The following is a 16,151-nucleotide window of genomic DNA, read 5'->3' on the forward strand; positions in this document are numbered from 1 at the left end:
CTTGCTTTTTTTCCTTCTTAATCATTCTTGTCAGGGATTTTTCTATTTTATTGGTCTCTTCAATGATCAGGTTTTGAAAAGAATATGTATTCTGTAATTTTTGAGTAAAAGGATTTATGTGACTATATTCATTAAATCAAAATCATTTATTATGTTGTTTATTATTCTATATCCTTCTCTCCCTGTATTGGCTTGACTTATTTTCCAGCAGAGGCCTGTTAAAACCTCCCATTATGATTATGACTCTGTTCTTCTTTTCTCGTAATTCGGCCAACTTTTGCTTTGTATGGTTAAAGCATACTGTTAAAGTTGTTATCTTCTGTGCTGTTAAAGTTGTTATCTTCTAGGGCAAAATATTTTGCAATGACCTTCCAAATCTATTCTTAACTGAATCTGAAGGTGGGGTGCTATAAGAAATGGAATCTAAAAGTGGAGGAAGTGTGGCTTCTGGCGCTGGGCACACAAGACATTGCAGGTGGGAGAGCTGATTGCTCTGTTCTGCAGCAGACGGCACACCGGGGCCAACTGTCTCCTGAGGACCTCAGCATGCAGGTCTGCGCACCGCTAGTGAGATGTTGGCATGTGAGGCTTTCAGTAATGAGCGGAAGAAGAAGGATAAACTCAGACTGGAGGTAGCCAGTCCACCGGCAGATGTGAGGGACTATGTTGTACTGAGAGAACATTCTTTGCTCACAGCCTGAACTGTAAATTGGCTAAGTGTCCTACAAGTTGCAGTGTTGCAAGGTTGCAAGTTTCAAACAGACATGGCTGTTTGAAACAGCCTTAGCAGAAAGTGAACTGTGGGCCCTGGACTTTCTCACACAGCTCAGATTCAGTTGTCTCTGGCAAGATGAGTGTACGGTCAAAGCAGATTAGAGGTAGCTCCCTCTCACGGCTGTCTGTTGGTGGCTTCAAAGGTAAGGGCACCAGAACACATCAAAGGTAAGAGGATGTGGACACACTGCTGTTCGTCTTCCCCGACATCCACTTTACCCCTTCTCTTTGCTAACAAAGAAATTTGGGGCATAAGGTGCCCACTTATAAATTACATTTCTCAATTTTCCTTGCTCACTGTGTGAGAGCTTGGAAAAGTTCTGGATAATGAAATGTACCAGGACATTTTGTGGTCCTTTCAGGAAATCTCTTTAAAAGTATGGCCATACTTGTTTTCTTTCCTTTGCTCCATCTTGCTTCTGGGATGGCTGAAGCTCTAGCTGCTATATGCCGTTGTTTGGCAGTATTTTTTTTTTTTTATCTCTCTTGCTTTTTTTAAAAACAACTTTATCAGGATATAGTTTACATACTGTAGAGTTCACTCATTTAAAATGCCTATTTCCTTAGCTTTTACTATATTTACAGAGTTGTGCAATCGTCTCTGTAATCGAATTGTGCAATGTTTTCATCATCCCCCAAAGAAACCCCGTTCTCATTAGCAGTCACTCCTTATTCTTCCCTTCTAGTTCCTGGCAAGCATTAACTGCCTATTACGGACATTTCATGGAAATGAAATCATACGTGTGATCTTTTGTGCCTGGCTTCTTTCAATTAATGTCATGTTTACAAAGTTTATCCATGCTGTAGCATGTGTTCGTACTTCATTCATTTTAATTGCCAGATAATCTGTTGTATGGCTATCCCACATTTCATTTATCCACATATTTAAAAATTTTATGTCCTCAGTATTTGTTCTTATATCTACTGCGTTATATTTGTAATCATTCTACTCCTGTAGGAGGTACCTCCTTTAGAATTTCTTTCTGTAAAGGTAAACTTTCTCAGTTTTTGGTCTGAAAATTTCTGAATTTCTCTCTCAGTGTTGGAAGATAGTTTTATCAGGTGCTGTGAGTTGAACTGTGGCTCCCCAAAGATATGTTCAAGTCCTAATCCTTGGTACCTATGAATGAGACCTCATTTGGAAATGGGATCTTTGCAGAAGTAATCAAGATAAGATGAGGTCATACTGGATTAGTATGGGTCCTAATGCAGCGAGAGTGTCCTTATAAGAAGAGGGAAAAGGGATACGGACACAGGGAAGAAGCCCTTAATGACAGAGGCAGACAAAGCAGTGATATAGCCACCAGCCAAGGAACTCCAAGGGCTGTTGGCAAGTGCCAGAAACTGGGACAAGATACGGACGTATTCATCCCTGGAGCTTTCGAGGAAACACGGCTCTGTTGACACCTTGACTTCGAACCTCCAGAATTGTGAAAAGAATCAGCCCCCCAGTTTGTGCTAATTTGTACAGCAGCCCTAGGAAATGAGTGCACTGAGTATACCACTCCATGTTGATGGTTATTTTGCTCTGAACGTAAGAAGCATGTTATTCCAGTCTTCCTGATTGCCTTTGCTCAAAGTTCACTGTTGATCTAACTGTTGTTCCTTGGTAACCAATCTCTATTTTCTTCTTCATTGGTTTTAAAATCTTCTCTGTTTCCAGCTACCTGCACTTTTACTATCAAATATCTGGGTTTGGATTTCTTTTTATTTATTCTGTTTGGGATTTATTGGGCTTCTGAATCTGAGAATGTGTGCCTTTCATCAATTCTGGAAAAACTCTATGCCATTATCTGTTTGAACATCCTTTCTTAAACTTTTTCTCTACTGTCTCATCCTGGAAAGCTGATTATGTGTAAGTTAGTCCCTTCCCCTCTAATCTCTATCTTAACCTCCCTTTTCTGAGAGGCCATGTCTTTGGTTCTCAGTGCTGTGTTCTGACTTATTTTTTTCAAATCTTTCTTCCGGTGTACCAATTCTCCAGTTGTGTATAATATGCTGTTGAACCCATCCATTGAGTGTTTTTTTTATGGTGCAATACAAATAAACTTTTATATTGTTAATGATTGTAAACATAGGGCACCTGGGTGGCTCAGTCAGTTAATCGTCTGCCTTCGGCTCAGGTCATGATCCCAGGGTCCTGGGATCGAGTCCCACATTGGGCTCCCAGCTCAGTGGGAAGTCTGCTTCTCCCTCTCCCTCTGCCTGCCACTCCTCCTGCTTGTGCTCTCTCTCTGTCTCTGTCTAATAAATAAATAAAATCTTCAAAAAAAAGATTGTAAACATAGAGAAAAGTGTGTAAAACACAAACATATCAGCTTAACAAACTGTGGCGAACACTTGTGTAATTGCATGAATGGAAGAAATAGAGTTCTGCCAGCCCCTGGCAGTCTCTGCACGGCCCTTCTTAATCAGGCCCTCTCCCGTCCTCAGCAGTAACCACAATCTCAGCTCCCATGGGATTCTTTTTCTTGGCTTGTTTAGGTTTGGTTTTGGTTTTGGTTTGTTCTACAACCTAAGTAGTCATCCCTAAACCTATAATTTAATTTTGCTATTCTTCAATGTGATACAATGAAATTGCACAGTGACATTCTGTTGTATCTGATTTCTTTTTGTTTAATATGTTTTGAAGATGAATCTATGTTGTGTGTATCTGTGTATCTGAGACTTATTCATTTTCATTGCTGTATGGTATTCCTTTGCATGAGTATACCTCAGTTTATCATTTCTGCCATTGATGGACATTTGAGTTGCTGCCACTGTGGCTCTTTTGGCATTTTTCAAAATGTATTCTAGTGCACATAATCAAGTGTTTCCATAAGGTATATATCCAATAGTAAAATTGTTGGGTGAGATTGGCTGAACATTACCAACATTTTCCCCAGTGTGGCAGCATCATTTTACACTCGTACCAGCAATGTATAATAGGCCTTATTGCTTCACATCCTCACTGACACCTGGTATAGTCGGACTTTAAAATTTTTGCCTATCTGGTTGGTGTGTAACATTATTCATTGTGGTCTTAATTTGCATTTTCCTGATTACCAGTGAGGATGAACCTATATTTATATTTTTATTGTTGATTTGGATATTCTTTTTCATGCAGTGCCTGTTCTAATTTTTTTAATTAAAAAATTTCTAATTGAAGTATTATCATTGACATATAATATTAGTTTTAGGTGTACAAATAGTGATTCAACAATTATGTACATTATAAAATGCTCCCTGTGATAAGTGTAGTCATCATCTGTCACCATTCAAAGTTGTTACAATATTATTGACTATATTCTTTATGTTGTACTCTTCATCCTTGTGGCTTATTTATTTTATAACTGGAAGTTTGTACCTCTTAATTCCCTTTACTTATTTTGCCTGCTCTTCTAGTCTTTTGCTTATTTTTCTACTTGGTCTTTGCCTTTTTCTTATTGATTTGGGATAATTTTTTTTTGCCTTTTATATTTACTTATCTTATTAAGTTTTCAATTTCAATTCCAGTTAGTTAACATACAATGTTGTATTAGTTTCAGGTGTACAATATAGTGAGTCAAGACTTCCATACATCACCCAGTGCTCATTATGACAAGTGCCCTCCTTAATCCCCTTTACCTGTTTCACCCATCTCTCTACGCACCTCCCCTCTGGTAACCATCTGTTTGTTCTCTATAGTTAAGAGTCTGTTTCTTGGTTTAACTCTCTTTTTTGCAACATGGATGGAGCTAGAGAGTGTAATTCTAAATGAAATAAGTCAGTCAGGAAAGACAAATACCATATGATTTGGGGTATTCTTTACATTTGCTGGTAACAGGCTTTTTGACATTCATCACCTTCTTTCACTCAGTGGCTTGCTTTTCACACTATTATAGTGTCTTTTTATAAAACAGTGTTCTTAATTTTAATGTAGCTAAATTTATGAGTCCTTTCTTCTATGTCTAGTGCCTACTGTGTCCTGTTTAAGAAATCTTTCTCTACCTTGAAGTCATGGAAGATATTCTCCTGGATTGTCTTCTTAAATATTTATTGTTTTGCTTTTCTCTTTTAGATTTATGATCTAATTGGTATTGATATTTGGGAATGGGCTGATGTAAAGATCAAAGTTTTTTTCATATGGATTTCTAGTTGTTCTAGCACCATTTGTTGCAAAGCTAACCTTTCTTTAATGCTCTGCAGTGTCACATTGTTAATTTATCAAGTGTTTATATATTTTTGGGATTTTTTCCTAGAATTTTGAATATTTTCCACTGGCCTGTTGGTCTGTCTTTGTGCCAATGCCATGCTTTCTTAATTCCCATTTGTGATGGTTAATTTAACGTGGCTGGGCCATGGTGCCCAAATATTTGCTCAAACATTATTCTGGAGGTTTCTGTGAAAGTACTTTTGGGATGAGATTAACATTTAAATTGGGGGACTTTGAGTAAAGCAGATTGTCCTCCATAATATGGGTGAATCTCATCCAATCAGTTAAGGCCTTAATAGAGCAAGGACTGGCTTTCTCTAAGCAGGTAGGAATTCTGCCAGCAGGCAGTCTTTGTTTTTTTTTTTTTTTAATTAAGTTTTTATTTTGATTCCAGTATAATTAACATACAGTATTAAAATAATTTCAGGTGTACAATATAGTGATTCAACCCTTCCATACATTACCCGAGCAGACCGTCTTTGGATTCAAACTGCAGCTCTTCTCTGGGTCTCCAGCCTGCCAATCTACTCTGTAGATTTAGGACTTACCAAATCCATAATCATGTGGGACAATTCCTTAAAATAAGTCTCTGCACATGTACACGTCCTGTTGATTCTGTCTGAAGAAACCTTACGAATACACCATGATATTATAATATTTTGATAGTCAATAGAGCAAGTGGATTCACTTTTTAAATTCTTTTTTAAAATTGAGGTATAATTAACATGGTGCTATATTAGTTTCAGGTGTACAATTTAATGATTCAACAATTTTTTTTTTCAAGATTTATTTATTTATTTATTTATTTATTTATTTATTTATTTATTATTTATTTATTGAGAGAGAGTGTGTGAGCAGGGGAGGAGCAGAGCGGGAGGGAGACAAGCAGACTCCCTTCTGAGCAGGCAGCCTGGCATGGGGTTGATCCCAGGACCCTGAGTTCATGGCCTGAGTCAAAATCAAGAGTCCCATGGTTAACCGACTGAGCTACCCAGGGGCCCTGATCCAACAATTCTATACATTTTTCTGTGGTCATCAAGATAAGTGTATTCTTTTTTTAAAAAATATTTTATTTATTTATATGAGAGAGAGAGCAAGCATGAGCGAAGGGGAGGGGCCGAGGGAGAGGGAAAAACTCCCCGCTGAGCAGGGACCCCAATGTGGGGCTCGATCCCAGGACCCTGAGATCATGACTTGAGCTGAAGGCACATGCCCAGCTGATGAAGCCACCCAGGCACCCCAAAATAAGTGTATTTTTAATTCTCTTAATCCTCTTCGCCTATTTCACCCCCCCCCCCACCTCCCCTCTGGCAACCGCTAGTTTGTTCTCTGTATTTAAGAACCTGTTTTTTGTTTGTCTTTTTTTCTTTGTTCATTTGTTTTGTTTCTTAAATTCCACACTCAAGTAACCTTATATGGTGTTTGTCTTCCTCTGTCTGACTTATTTCACTTAGCATTATACCCTCTAGACCCATCCATGTTATTGCAAATGGGAAGATCTCATTTTTAATGTCTGAATAATGTTCCATGGTAAACTTCTATTATTGTTTTTTTTAAAGGATGCCCTGGTTAATCTGGGTCCTTTGCATTTCCATATATGCAGGTGTTCATTTTTCCTCAACAATGCTGTGTGTTTTTCAATGGAAGGAAGGAGTCTTACAAATCTTTCCTCCTTAATAACACCCTTAGGCATTCTACAGGTCTTTTGAGGTCTCAGCACAGACAGTGAGCTCCCTGAGGGTGTAAATGCTGATTTCGCCTCTGTATCCCTGGCACCTAACACAGGCTGGCCCAGAGTAGCTGTGTAACAAATATTTCTTGCATAATTTAATAAATTTTATTACTCATACAGAGGGTAACTTTTTCAGTGGTCTGCCAAAAGATTAATAATGCAGCAGTGAGTCATCAAACATTTATTGGACACCATAACAGGCAAGGATGCATATAAAGCACATCCTTTTTATTTTGTTATGTAACTGTCTCCAGCTGAGAGAGCATCTCTGGGGTCTCTCCAGCATCAGGCATCTCTCTGTTTCCAGCATAAGGAGCACGATGTGATGAAGCTGGTACACAATGTGCACTTCGAGCATGCTTCTCCTCTATTTCAGTGTCTCCTCCCAGGGGGGGATATTTCATGTAGAAGGCAAGCTAGCTGGCCCTGAGTCTCTCCTACCAAAGCTGTAGCTCAGAATTCCTATGGTTTCAGCACCACCTGGGTCCCAGATTTTCCTTCAACACAGGCCTGCCCACCACACCCCACCATTCCCCTCTGGCCTCCCCCTAGTTCTCTTTGTGCAAAACTCAATTTGCATCTTGATGGAGATGAATAATTAGAACCCTCCAGCATGAATAATTCTAAGCAAATTAATTTTCATGCCAATCAGGGAAAATTAATTGGCTTCATGATGTGTCACATTTTCCAGGTAGGGCTCCCCAGGCATGGCCCCCACATCTTCCCAGCCTCAGGCTCTTTTGTCCCCAGTACTTTGGAGAAGATTGCTTGTTTGTTTTATTTATTTGTTTATTTTCAATGCTACCACAGGCAACAATGCTACCCCTCCTTTCAGCTAAATGACCCATTTAACAAGCATGATGAAAACCTCCTTAGGGCCACTACTGGCTGAGTCAAATCCACCTGGTCCAAATACAAAAACCATATGGAGAAGTACATAAAAGATACATATATGCAGGCGAATGAGTTATTCTAAAGCAGCACTCCTGAATATCTTCTCCCATTCTGTGGCTTATCCTTTCTCTTTCTCTTTCTTTTCTTTTTCTAAGATTTTATTTATCTATTTGACAGAGAGAAACAGAGAGAGAGCACAAGCAGGGGGAGTGGCAGGCAGAAGGAGAAGCTGACTCCCTGCTGAGCAGGGAGCCCAATGTGGGACTCGATCCCAGAACCCTGGGATCATGACCTGAGCTGAAGACAGATGCTTAACCAACTGAGCCACAAAGGTGCCCTATCCTTTCTCTTTCTTAACTGTATCTTTAGATGAAAGAAGTTCTTAATTCTAAAATAGTCAGATATATCAATCTTTCCCTTTATGGCCTGATTAAAAATTTATTTCAAAATAAAGTGTTTATATTGTATTTTTATGAGAAAATTGTAGTTCTTTTCCATTTTTTCCCCAAATGTAATAGTTTTACTTTTTTCTGATAATAAAAATAATAGGTGGTTCTAGTAGTTGCTTTGCACACACACACACACACACACACACTCACAAGAACTATTTAAAAGTAGGTTCCAAATGTCATGACACTTTACTCTTAATTATTTCAGATGAAAGGTAACAATACCTTCATCACACCTAAGAAAATTAATAAATAAATATCTAATACTGCCAGATATCCAGAACTTATTTATATTTCCCTAATTATCCCCAAAATGCTTTTGATATGTAGGATTACTTTGCTTCTTCTTAAATTTCATATAAATGGGATCATATTTATATACTCTTTTGTGTCTGCTTTCACTTATTGTTTTATTTGAATAATTCACTTATGTGTGGCTGTAGTTTGTTTTTGTTCATTGCTATGAAGTATTTCATTGTATGAACACACTATAAATTATATATCCAGCCTACTGCTGATAGATAATTGAGTTGTCTTCCATTTATAAGTAAAGCTATGATCAAGATTCTATTATTTTACTATTTTTAAAAAAAAATCATTGTCCACAAACATTTTCAGGACTTTGGAGTTTAGGGGAAAAAAAAATCAACAAAACTTAATTTGTGTTTTTTTTACACTTCCAGCAGTTAAAAATGAAGAACACATATTTAGAATCATTTGTGGACACCCATTATAATAAATGGAAGGACCAAAAAAAGAAAAAAAAAAAACCCTTCTAAGAACCATCATATATACAAACTTCTGTATAGAATGACATATCCTTGCCAGTATTTGCTTTTGTCAACAAGTACCTTGAATTTTAGCTTTTCAAGGCATATAGTGGTATCTTGTGATGGTTTTAATTTGTTTTTCTGAGAAGTAAAGGTGTTCACACCTTTTTATAAACCTATTGGTCATTCAGATGTTCTCTTTTATAAAGTACAAGTCTTTTGCTTATTTTCCTCTGGGGTTGATTGTCTTAAAAAACAATCAATTTTTAAGAGTTCTTTATACATTCTGGATACAAGTCCTATGCTGAATTTATTTAATGCAAATATCTTCTAGTGGTTCATATTCTTACTGTTTTAATGATGTCTTTTGGTGAAGAGAAGCTCTTAATTTTAACCAATTTTAACTTTCATTTTTTAAATGTGTTCTGTTTAAGAAATTTTCCTACCCTAAGTTCATAAAGATATTCTCTTGTATTTTTCTTGAGAATCTTTAGTGTTTTTACTTTTCATATTTTGGTCTATTATCTTTCACAAATTCATTTTTGTAGGGGAAAAGGTTGAGGTTTATTTTTTCCTATGAGTATTGAACTGCTCCAGTATCATTTATTGAAAAGATCATTCTTTCTCCTACTGAACTGTACCTGCCTCTGCCATGAATAAAATGACTATATATATGTGTGTGGGTCTTTTTCTGGGATTTAAAAAATTCTATTCTATTGGTTTATATCTTTACCCTATGACAGTGTTACATTGTCTTTACTGTGGTTTTATAGTACGCCTTGACATTTGGTAGTCTCTTCACTTTTTTTTTTTTTAATTGAAGTAGAGTTGACATACAATGTTATATTAGTTTCAGGCATACAACATAGTGATTTGACAATTCTATACATTATACAGTCCTCATCACAATAAGTGTAGTTACTGTTTGTCACCATAGAACGTTATATATTATTGACTATATTCTCTATGTTGTACTTTTCATTTCTGTGACTTACTTATTTTATAACTGGAATTTTGTACCTCTTGATCCCCTTCACCTATTTTGCCCATCTCTCCACCAACCTCTCTTCTGGCAGCCACCAGTTTGTTCCCTGTATTTATGAGTTTCTTTTTGTTTGTTTATTTGTTTGTTTTGTTTTTCAGATTTCTTACTTTAAAATTGTCATGGCTATTCTAGGTTTTTGCATTTCTTTATTAATTTTAGAATCACATAATAATTTACACACAAATGACTAGTAGATTTTGACTGAGATCGGTTTGTATCTATAGATCATCTGTGGAGAACTGCTAGCTTAACAATATCAACTCTCCCAATCCACTGACAAGGTATATTGCCTCCATTTATTTAGGTCATCTTTATTTTCCTTTAACCATGCTTTGTAGTTTTCAGTGATAAAGGTCTTGCACAACTTTTATTAGATTTATTCAGTATGTGTTGGTAAACCTGCTCTCTGGGATGGAGGTGGGAGGGGGAAGCCCTGACTTAACAGCATTCACTAACTTTCATGGTGTAAATACTCCCAACATGGTTAATTTCAAGCTAACAATAGAATGTCAAAGAACTTGGTGTTGGAGAGAGATACCGTGATAAGCATGAGCCCCCAGGCTCCTATGTTCCCTAAGATTTTCTGCACCCCTGGTGTACACACACTATATCATTCCCACAGTTGTAAAGATAATGGATTTTACTCCTGTGATCAGATTATCAAATGGCACAGCTGACCTTAAGATGGGGAGATTATCTAAGTGGGCCTAACCGAATCACATGAGTCCTTTAAAAGCAAGACATTTTCTCTACCTGGTTGAAAAGGGATAAACTAGAGAGATTCAAAGCATGAGATGTATTCAACCTGAAGGAAGCTCTCTGTTGATGATGTGGAAAGAGATACATGGTGAGGACCTGAAAGCAACCTGTAGGAACTGGCCCACAGCTAGCAAGATAATGGGACCTCAGTCTTATAGCAGCAAGAAAATGAATTGTGCCAACAACTAGTGAGCTTGGAAGAGGAACCTGAGCTTCAGATGAGACCTGCATCCCAGTGAGACCCTGAGCTGAGAATCCAGTCATGTTGTGCCTGGACTTCTGATCTGTAGAAACTGTGAGGTAATAAAGTAGTACTGTTTTAAGGCAATTGAGAAACAGAGGACACGGGAAAAACTCTCTACCTTTCTTTTTTTGCCTAACTGCAGGGTACAAATTTCCTTTGTGAAAGTGTTCTTCCTCTTCTATACTAGCAGGAAGAAAACAACCACTGTCACTGGAGACAGAAAGCCAGCACTGAGATGGGTCTGAACAAACAAACCTGACTAAAATAACACTTATTTTCTATAAGTTTTCCCCATATATTCACCTTTACATAATTAATTTACTGCCCCTAGAAGTTCAAACTCCTTTTCGTTTGTCTTACCACTTCTTCTCTCTCTCTTTTTTTAAGATTTTATTTATTTATTTGAGAGAGAGAGAGAGGTAGTGAGAGAGAGCATGAGCAGGGAGGAGAGGGAGAAGCAGGTTCCCTGCGAGCAGGGAGCCTGATGCAGGGCTTGATCCCAGGACCCTGAGACCATGACCCAAGCCAAAGACAAATGCCCGACCAACTGAGCCACCCAGTCGCCCCTGTCTTACCACTTCTTCATAAATTTATTACTCTTTGTAAGATGGTATATAAGCTGCAAATTCTAATCACCCATTTGAGTTACTCATCACTTAGTTCTCTTGCATGAATGCACATTACACACATAAATAAACTGCATTTTTTCTCTTGTTAATTTTTCTTTTATTAGTTTGATTTTGGACCCCTGTCACTAAACCTAAGACAGTAGAGGAACTTTTTCCTTCCCTACAAAAATTAATGAGGCAATAGGAACAAGACTAGCTTTCACTCTTACCTGGCATCAAAGAAGTGGAACAAGGTGGTAAAAATGGGGATTGTCTGTGGTCAGCTTCCCTGTCCCTTCCCAGGTGTCAGCAGGCTCACCAGAGCTTCTGATTTCATCCTGCAACAGAAAGCAGTATGAGTTAGCCCTTCCCTCCTCCTCTTTCTGGGGGCAGTGGGGCCCAGCAGAGAGCTGATCTTACATCCCCACTTGGAAGCAATGACTCTGTACCAGTTGGTGCCTCATTTCCCAGGAAGGTGTTAGTGGGAATTGAGGGAGCAGCAAAACTGCCACCCCACTCACCTGCAAGGATGCAGTATGAGTCACTGCCCTGTTTTTGTAAGAGTGCTGTCAGTGAGCCCAGTGAGAAGCCAAACATATAGAACCACTGGCTCTTGTGCTACATCTCAACAGGGAAATTGCCTGCTTAACAAAGGGAAGATTAAATAGGATCCAGAATCTTATAATATAATTTCAAAAATGTCCAGATTACAATTGAAAATCACTCATCATACCAAGAAGCATGAAATTCACAACAGGAATGAGAATAAGCAATGAACAGATGGCAGCACTGAGACAGATCAGGTGTTGGATTATCTGACATGGATTTTAGAATAGCCATCATAAAAATGCTTCAACAAACAATCACAATTTCTCTGGAAACAAATGAAAGAACAGAAAATATCAGTAAAGAGAAAGAAGTTATAAAAAAAAGAGTCAATAGATAGGTATAGAACTCTCCACCCAACAGCAAAATAAACATTTCTTTAAGTACCTATAGATCTTTTCACCAATATAGATCATATTCTGGGTTATAAAACAATCTCAACAAATTTAAGAGTTAAAATCAGAGTTTTTTTCTGACCCTAGTGGAATCAAACTGCAAATCAATAATAGAGGACCACAGAAAAATTTCTAAACACTTGGAAATTAAAATCACACTTCTAAATAATACATAAGTCAAAGGATAAGTTCAAATATATAAATATAAAAAAATAAAATTAAATGAAAATAGAAGATATTAAAATATGTGGGACACAGCTAAGGCGATTCTGAGAGGAAAATTTATAGCTTACTCTACATAAGTGCTTACATGAGAAAAGAGAAACAGTTTTAAATCAATAATTTAAGCACCTACCTCAAAAAAATAGAAAAAGAAGAGCAAAATAAATGTCAAATGAACAGTAGGAAGGAAATAATAAAGATAAGAGCAGAAAAAAAACCCGGGAAACCAACAGAGAAAATCAGTGAAACAACAAAAGCTGTTTTTTAAAAAGATGTATTTATAAATTAATAAATCTGTGGCAAGACTGACAAGGATTAACAGAGTGAAGACACAAGTAATCAATCTCAAGAATGAAATGAGATATAAATACAGAGGCTGTAACCAATAAAAGGATAATAAGGGAAACACTATGAACATCTTTACACTCATAAATTCAACAGTTTAGAACAAATGGAGCAATTTTTCAAAAACTGCAAGCTACCAAAACTCAATCAAGGTGAAACAATTTAATGAAATTGAATTTGTAATTAAAAGGCCAGATATTTTCAAGTCTAAATGGTTTCGCCAGTGAATTCTACTGAACATTTAAGGAAAAATTGACACCAGTTTTACACAATCTCTACTAGACAGTAGAAAAAGAGGAAACAGTTTCCAACTTATTTTATGAGGCCAGTATTATCCTAATATGAAATCAGACGAAGACACTACAACAATAATGACAGAAGACCAAAAAACCTACAGACCAATATTTTCATTAAGTTAGATGCAAAAAATGCTCAAAAATGTTAGCAAACCAAATCCAACAATGTGTAAAAATTATCATACACCATGATTAAGTGGAATTTATTTCAGATGGGCAAGACTGGCTCAACATTCTAAAATCAATGTAATTTACCATATTAACAATCGAATATGCAGAAAGAGCATTTAACAAAACCCAACACCATTTATAATAGAAGTACTCAGCAAATTAGGAATAGATGGGAACTATCTCAACTTGATAAAGAGTGTCTAAGAAAATACAGCTAATATCAAGTGATACTTCATGGTGAAAGACTGAATGCTTTTCCTCTAAGACAGGAAGCAAGGCAAGGATGTCAGCTTTCACCACTCTTACTCAATATAGTACTGGAAGTTATAACCACTGCAATAAGGCAAGAAAAAGAACTAAAAAACATACAGATTGCAAAGGAAGAAATAAAACTGTCTAGATTTGCAGGTATCATGATATTTATTTAGAAAATCCCAAGGCATATATGAAAAAAAAACCCCTCCTAGAACTAACAAGTGAGTTCAGCAAGGTCACAGGATACATCAGTGTGAATATCAATTGCATTTCTATGTACTAACACTACAGAAGCTAAAATTAAAAATACAGTGCCACTTATAATCAATCCAAAGGAAATGAAAATTTTAGGTGTAAACTTTAAATATGTATAAGATCGGTGTGCTGAAAATGATCAAATCCTGATGAAAATAATCTAAGTTTTAGATAAATAGACAGACACATCATGTTCATGGATTGGGAAATTCAATAAAGTAAAAATGCTAACTCTCCTCAATTTGATATACAGGTTTAGTGCAATTTCTATCAAAATCCCAGCAAGTTATTTTTGTAGACAAGGATAAGCTTATTCTAAAATTTGTATGGAAATATAAAAGAACTAGAATAACTAAAATATCTTTACAAAGAATTATGAAGTGGGATGAATCACTTTACCCCAAATTAAAACTTAGCATATGGGGTGCCTGGGTGGCTCAGTTGGTTGATTCTGACTCAGGTCATGACCTCAGCGTCATGAAACAGAGCCCCACACTGGGCTCTGCAATCAGCATGGAGTATGCTTGAGATTCTTTCTCCCTCTCCCTCTGACCCTCCCCCTGCTCATGCTCTCTCTCTAAATAAATAAATAAAATTTAAAAAACCCCAAAAAATCAAACAAAAAAACTTTATATATAGTTATAGTAATCAAAACATTATGGTAGGGGAAGGGATAGACTCACAGATCAATGCAACATATTAGAGATCCACATATAGACATGTACAAATATACTCAACTCATTTTTGATAAAGGCACAAAAACAATTCATTAGAGGAAGGATAGCCTTTTCAACAAATGGTGCTAAAGAAGTCCGATATGGATAGGCAAAAAAAAAGAACCTTCATCTAAACCTCATACCTTATACAAAAAATTACTCATATGGATCATAAATTTACATGTAAAATGTAAAACTTTTAGACGATAACAATAGGGGATTTTTTTTTTTTTTAAATCTAAGGCTAGATAAGGGTTCTTAGATCTGACATCAAAATACCAAAAAAGTGGTGCCTGGCTGGCTCAGTCAGTAGAGCATGTGATTCTTGATCTTGGGATTGTGAGTTCAAGCCCATGTTGGGTGTAGAGATTACTTAAAAATAAAATCTTAAAAAAAAAAAACCACACACACACCAAAAAAGGAAAAATTGATATATTTGACTTCATCAAAATAAAACATTTGCTCTGTGATAGATCCTGTTAAGATGGAAATATGAAAAGGAAATATTTGCAAACCACATATCTGACAAAGTATTAGTATCTAGAATATATAATGGATTTTCAAAACTCAACAGTAAACAATCTAGTTAGAAAATGGACAAACATCATAAACAGACTTTCCACCAATCAGATATACAGATGGCAAACCAGCATATGTAAAGATGTTCAATGCAAATCATAACACAAAGAGATAATATTACAAAGCTCTCAGAATGGCTAAAATAAAAAATAGTGCCACCAAATGCTAGCAAGGATACAGGGAAACTAGATCACTCATCTTGCATATGGGAATGTAAAATGGTATGACCACTCTGAAAAATAGTTTGGCAGTGTCTTAAAAAACTAAACATACATGCCATACAATACAGTGTTGTACTCTAGCATTTATCTCAAAGGAATGAAAAATATTCACAAAAAACTATACACAAATATTCATAGTAACTTTAATTAGCCCCCAAATGGAAACAACCCACATGTTCTTTAATGGGTAAATGGTTAACAGACTGTGGTTCATCCATCTTGTAGAATACTACTCTGCAATTAAAGGAATGAACTATGGGGCACCTGGGTGGCTCAGTTGGTTAAGCAACTGCCTTCGGCTCAGGTCATGATCCTGGAGTCCCAGGATCGAGTCCTGCATCGGGCTCCCTGCTGAGCAGGGAGTCTGCTTCTCCCTCTGACCCTCCCCCCTCTCATGCTCTCTCTCTGTCTCATTCTCTCTCAAGTAAATAAAATAAAAATCTTTAAAAAAAAAAAAAGGAATGAACTATGATACATGCCAAACTTAGATGAACTCCCAGGGAATTATGCTACATGAAAAATAGTCTATTTTAAAATGTTCAATATTGTATGACTCTATTTATATAACATTCTTGAAATGGCAATATTATAGAAATTGAGAACAGGTTAGTAGTTCCAAGGGATCAGGGAGGAAGGAGCTG

This window comes from Halichoerus grypus, chromosome 4, assembly GCF_964656455.1.
Source record: "Halichoerus grypus chromosome 4, mHalGry1.hap1.1, whole genome shotgun sequence".
In the NCBI taxonomy this organism is placed as follows: domain Eukaryota; kingdom Metazoa; phylum Chordata; class Mammalia; order Carnivora; family Phocidae; genus Halichoerus; species Halichoerus grypus.